The sequence below is a fragment of the Lethenteron reissneri genome, unplaced genomic scaffold (genome assembly GCF_015708825.2).
Source record: "Lethenteron reissneri isolate LAM-NWPU_2019-01 unplaced genomic scaffold, ASM1570882v1 scaffold_1461, whole genome shotgun sequence".
NCBI lineage: Eukaryota > Metazoa > Chordata > Hyperoartia > Petromyzontiformes > Petromyzontidae > Lethenteron > Lethenteron reissneri.
Window position 1 is genome coordinate 183,766 of NW_026891181.1, and position 6,831 is coordinate 190,596.

Here is a 6,831-nt window from a genome sequence, read left to right on the forward strand (position 1 = left end):
CTTTCATGGTTCTTATCTTTTTCATGGTGATCGGTTGACTTAACGTAAGTGAATTGTAGCACCACGAAGGCATGATATTGGGTGGATTAGAAATAGAAAAGTTATGGCAACAGACATTCAATATAAGTATTTTATTTAGAAATCCAAATCATTTTGATCCAGATATTTAGTAAGCTTATATCAATTTCACCCAGACAATAGTAAATGTAAATCAATTTCACCCAGATCATTAATAAATATTAATCAGATTCCACCAGTATTTAGTAAATCTAAATTACCATTGCTCAGATATTAAGTAAATATAAATCATTTTCCTTGAAAATCTATTGGATTTACACAATTTTTTTCAGGCTATATAACTCATCATTTGGAATCATATTACTAATCCAACACTTTTAACTGTTGCTTTTATTACCATGTACTTATTTTTTATTATTATTTTTTAGTTAATTTATTCAACACTTTTTATTCAAGTTGTAGTGCTTAAATCTACTCAATTATATTACGTGTCACTTTGTTGCCATAATTTTTTAAGTACAATGTGTCACATTTTTTACAGTGCACGCACACACGCACGCGCACACACACGCGCACACGCACGCACACACGCGCACACACACACGCACACACACGCACGCACACACGCGCACACACACGCGCACACACGCACGCACACACGCGCACACACACGCACACACACACGCACACACACGCACGCACACACGCGCACACACACGCCACACACGCACGCACACACGCGCACACACGCACACACGCACGCACACACGCGCACACACACACACATGCACACGCACACACGCGCACACACACGCACACACACATGCACACACGCGCACACCACGCCACACATAGGCACACACAAACGCACCACAGCCCAGTCGCACGTGACACCTCACGGAGGACGGATCGCTCCGCTTTGTTTCGTCGCCGTGACTTTGTGACGAGCCGCACCGCCGCCCTGCCGCAAAGAGCTTCGCAGCTCACCGGATTCCCTTCCCTCCTCCCCACCGCGAGCCGCAGCTGGAGGAGGGTGCGGCGGCGGCGGCGTTGCACGGCGCGGTTCTGCGCGCCCGGCTGGGGCTGCCCAGCGCCGAGCTGGGGAAGGAGGACGATGCAGGAGAAGTTGAATGTCAAGCCGCTGGGTCCAAGTCAAAATTGTGAGGGAATAAAATGGGCGCCAATAAACGTCAATTATATTTGCGACAAAAAAAATGGCGGATTTGATTTATCGCGCGCTTGCGAAGGGGGGCGAGGGGGGCCACGTGCTGCCGTACGAGGGGGAGATCTCCGCCCGATGCCAAGTCGCCGCGTCTGCAGTGAAGTGCCGTCTCAAGAGAAGTGCGCCAAGCCGTCGTTACAGATTCTTAGGTTTTTTCGGTAAAGTCACCAGGTAGGTAAAAAATTTAAATTGGTAAAATAAAATTAAAATCGCTTCCGTCTTCAGGTGGAACCGTCACAGCACGACAGCTGTATCAAGTGAGAGAAATTCCAAGAACACAGTCCTTGTATATATACTGGTTGAGGGTGGGAGGAGCCAAGGTAGGCCCTGAATATTATTGTTGTGAGGTTCGGTGCGGCTGAAGCACCACGCTGTTAGGAATGAGCCTTTGTTGTGTAAACTAGGTGCGGCTGATGTACACTTTGACACCGACAAGAAGGTGCCATGACGGGACACCACGCACTAAACCTTCATTTCAAACGTAAAAAAAACGCCACGCAACGCTGAACACGAAGAGATACTCCGCCGTAGTTTTCCCGACCACTTTGTGGACTTTTATTGAATGCAAACAAGAACTCGGACCAAGCGCTGTCCGCTCTCAAAATCCGGCAGAAGTGAAGCGCCATCTTGGGAGAATCACAACCTTTGAAACGTCATAAGGGGTAAGCGAGAAAACAATCCGTTCAAGACCCACAGACTCACCACACAGAGACCCACAGACTCACCACACAGAGACCCACAGACTCACCACACAGAGACCCACAGACTCACCACACAGAGACCCACAGACTCATCACACAGACTCACCACACAGAGACCCATAGACTCATCACACAGAGACCCACAGACTCATCACACAAAGACCCACAGACTCACCACACAGAGACCCACAGACTCACCACACAGAGACTCATAGACTCACCACACAGAGACCCATAGACTCATCACACAGAGACCCACAGACTCACCACACAGAGACCCACAGACTCACCACACAGAGACCCACAGACTCATCACACAGAGACCCATAGACTCATCACACAGAGACCCACAGACTCATCACACAGACCCACAGACTCACCACACAGAGACCCATAGACTCATCACACAGAGACCCACAGACTCACCACACAGAGACCCACAGACTCACCACACAGAGACCCACAGACTCATCACACAAAGACCCACAGACTCACCACACAGAGACCCACAGACTCACCACACAGAGACTCATAGACTCACCACACAGAGACCCATAGACTCACCACACAGACACCCACAGACTCATCACACAGACCCACAGACTCATCACACAGAGACCCACAGACTCATCACACAGAGACCCACACACTCACCACACAGACCCACAACTCATCACACAGAGACCCACAGACTCACCACACAGAGACCCACAGACTCACCACACAGAGACTCACAGACTCACCACACAGACCCACAAACTCATCACACAGAGACCCACAGACATCACCACACAGAGACCCACAGACTCACCACACAGAGACTCACAGACTCACCACACAGAGACCCACAGACTCATCACACAGAGACCCACATACCACACAGAGACCCACAGACTCATCACACAGAGGCCCACAGACTCATCACACAGAGACCCATAGACTCATCACACAGATTCATAGACTCACCACACAGAGACCCACAGACTCATCATACAGAGACCCATAGACTCACTACACAGAGACCCATAGACTCACCACACAGAAACCCACAGACTCACCACACAGAGACCACAGACTCACCACACAGACCCATAGACTCATCACAGAAATGCATAGGATCACCACAGAGACTCATAGACTCATCATACAGAGTCACATATGCTCACACAGAGACCCATAGACTCATACAGAATCCCATATACTCACAGAGACCCAAGACTTCACACAGACCCATAGACTCATGACAGAGATCCATAGACTCACCACACAGAGATCCATAGACTCACCACACAGAGACCCATAGACTCATCATACAGAATCCCATATACTCACACAGAGACCCATAGACTCACTACACAGAGATCCATAGACCCACCACACAGACCCATGCACCTAGCTTAGCACAGCAGTCAACCCATGGCACCTGCAGGGTCTGTCCCGTGACCTGCACCTAGCCTGGCACAGCAGTCAACCCACGGCGCCTGCTGTAACGGGAAGGCATCTTCTGTAACGGGAAGACATCTTCTGGAAGAGGAAGACATCTTCTGTAACGGGAAGACGTCTTCCGTGATGAGTTTTCAATCCACCAATGAGAAGAGGGCTGCGGGGTGACGCGGCAACGCCGGCAGCCAATCAGAGAAGCGGCTCGCGCCTGAAGGGGGCGGGGCATCAGCGCGTGACGTCACCGTGGTGACGAGAGGCGCTCTGACAATCTCCCATCAACAACTACCACCACAACAACAACAACTACTTGTATATCACTGCTGCTACTGCTACTACCCTGTGAGTATCACAACAACAACAACTCGTGTAGTGGTTGTTGTTGTAAGAGGTAGACATTCAGCAACACTGTTGTAGTGTAGACAAAATGGCGGGTGTGTGGTGACGTCACCGCCAACAGTGTGTGGTGGTGATGGTGGTGGGGGTGGTGATGGTGATGATGATGGTGGTGATGGTGGGTGATGGTGGTGGTGATGGTGGTGGTGATGGTGGTGGTGGTGGTGATGGTGATGGTGGTGATGGTGGTGGTGATGGTGGTGGTGGTGATGATGGTGGTGATGGTGGTGATGATGATGGTGGTGGTGATGGTGGTGGTGATGGTGGTGGTGGTGATGGTGGTGGTGATGGTGGTGGTGGTGATGGTGGTGATGGTGGTGGTGGTGGTGGTGATGGTGGTGGTGGTGGTGATGGTGATGATGGTTGGTGGTGATGGTGTGATGTTGGTGATGGTGTGATGGTGGTGGTGGTGATGTGGTGATGGTGATGGTTTGGTGGTGGGTGATGGTGTGGTGGTGATGGTGGTGGTGGTGGTGGTGGTGGTGGTGGTGGTGGTGATGGTGTGGTGATGGTGGTGGTGATGATGGTGTGTGGTGGTGGTGATGGTGGTGGTGGTGGTGATGGTGGTGGTGGTGGTGATGGTGGTGGTGCATGTTGGTGGTGGTGGTGATGGTGGTGGTGTGTTTGGTGTTGATTGGGTGAGTGGTGATGGTGGTGGCTGATGGTGGTGGTGGTGATGTGGTGGTGGTGGTGATGGTGGTGGTGATGGTGGGTGGATGATGGTGGTGGTGTGGTGGTGGTGATGTGGTGATGTGGTGATGGTGGTGGTGGTGGTGATGGTGGTGGATGGTGGTGATGGTGGTGGTGGTGGTGATGGTGGTGGTGATTGGTGGTGGTGGTGGTGGTGGTGGTGGTGATGGTGTGTGGTGGTGGTGGTGATGGGTGGGATGGTGGTGGATGGTGATGGTGGTGAGTGGTGGTGGTATGGTGATGGTGGTGGTGGTGGTGGTGGTGGTGGTGATGGTGGTGGTGGTGGTGGTGATGTGGTGGTGTGGTGGTGGGGTGTGATGGTGGTGGTGATGGTGGTGGTGATGGTGGTGGTGATGGTGGTGGTGATGGTGGTGGTGATTGTGGTGGGTGGTGGTGATGGTGGTGGTGGTGATGGTGGTGGTGGTGGTGATGGTGGGTGATGGTGGTGGTGGTGGTGATGGTGGTGGTGGTGGTGATGGTGGGTGATGGTGGTGGTGGTGATTGTGGTGGTGGTGATGGTGGTGGTGGTTGTGATGGTGGTGGTGGTGATGGTGGTGATGGTGGTGGTGGTGGTGTGATGGTGGTGGTGGTGATGGTGGTGGTGGTGGTGGATGGTGGTGGTGGTGGTGATGGTGGTGGTGATGGTGGTGGTGGTGATGGTGGTGGTGATGGTGGTGGTGGTGATGGTGGTGGTGGTGATGGTGGTGGTGGTGGTGGATGGTGGTGGTGGAGGTGGTGGTGATGGGTGGTGGTGATGGTGGTGGTGGTGATGGTGGTGGTGGTGATGGTGGTGATGGTGGTGGTGGTGTGATGGTGGTGGTGGTGGTGATGGTGGTGATGGTGGTGGTGGTGATGGTGGTGTGGTGATGGTGGTGGTGATGGTGGTGATGGTGGTGTGGTGATGGTGGTGGATGGTGGTGGTGATGGTGGTGGTGGTGGGTGATGGTGGTGGTGGTTGATGGTGGTGGTGGTGGTGATGGTGGGTGGTGGTGGTTGATGGTGGTGGTGGTGGTGGTGATGGGGGTGGTGGTGGTGGTGATGGTGGTGGTGGTGATGGTGGTGGTGGTGGTGATGGTGGTGGTGGTGGTGGTGATGGTGGTGGTGGTTGATGGTGGTGGTGGTGATGGTGGTGGTGGTGGTGGTGGTGATGGTGGTGGTGGTGATGGTGGTGATGGTGGTGGTGATGATGGTGGTTGATGGTGGTGGTGATGGTGGTGGTGATGGTGATGGTGGTGGTGGTGATGGTGGTGGTGGTGATGGTGGTGGTGGTGATGATGGTGGTGGGGTGGTGGTGGTGAATGGTTGGTGGTGATGGTGGTGTGTGGTGATGATGGTGGTGGTGGTGATGGTGGTGGTGGTGATGGTGGTGGTGTGATGGTGGTGGTGGTGGTGATGGTGGTGGTGGTGGTGATGGTGGTGGTGGTGATGATGGTGGTGGTGGTGGCTGGTGTGATGATGGTGGTGGTGGTGGCGGTGGTGATGATGGTGGTGATGGTGGTGGTGGTGATGGTGGTGGTGGTGGTGATGGTGGTGGTGGTGGTGGTGATGGTGGTGGTGGTGGTGGTGATGGTGGTGGTGATGATGGTGGTGATGGTGGTGGTGGTGATGGTGGTGGTGGTGATGGTGGTGGTGGTGGTGATTGATGGTGGTGGTGATGATGGTGGTGATGGTGGTGCTGATGGTGGTGATGGTGGTGGTGATGGTGGTGGTGATGGTGATGGTGGTGGTGGTGGTGGTGTGATGGTGGTGGTGGTGATGGTGGTGATGTGGTGGTGGTGGTGATGGTGGTTGGTGGTGTTGATGGTGGTGGTGGTGGTGATGATGGTGGTGGTGGTGATGGTGGTGATGGTGGTGGTGGTGGTGATGGTGGTGGTGGTGGTGGTGGTGATGGTGGTGGTGGTGGTGATGGTGGTGGTGGTGATGATGGTGGTGGTGGTGGCGGTGGTGATGATGGTGGTGGTGGTGGCGGGTGGTGATGATGGTGGTGATGGTGGTGGTGATGGTGGTGATGGTGGTGGTGGTGGTGGTGATGATGGTGGTGATGGTGTTAGTAGTGATGGTGGTGGTGATGATGGTGGTGGTGATGATGGTGGTGGTGGTGATGGTGGTGATGATGATGGTGGTGGTGATGGTGGTGACGGTGTTCACGGTGTGTGCAGCTTGCAGGATGGACTGGCGAGGGCAGCGGTGACGGACTGGTGGTGATGATGGTGGTGGTGGTGATGGTGGTGGTGGTGATGGTGGTGGTGGTGACGGTGTGATGATGGTGATGATGATGGTGGTGGTGGTGGTGGTGACGGTGTTCGCGGCGTGTGCAGCTTGCAGGATGGACGGTGACGGACTGGGCTCCTGCGGCCACCGCCC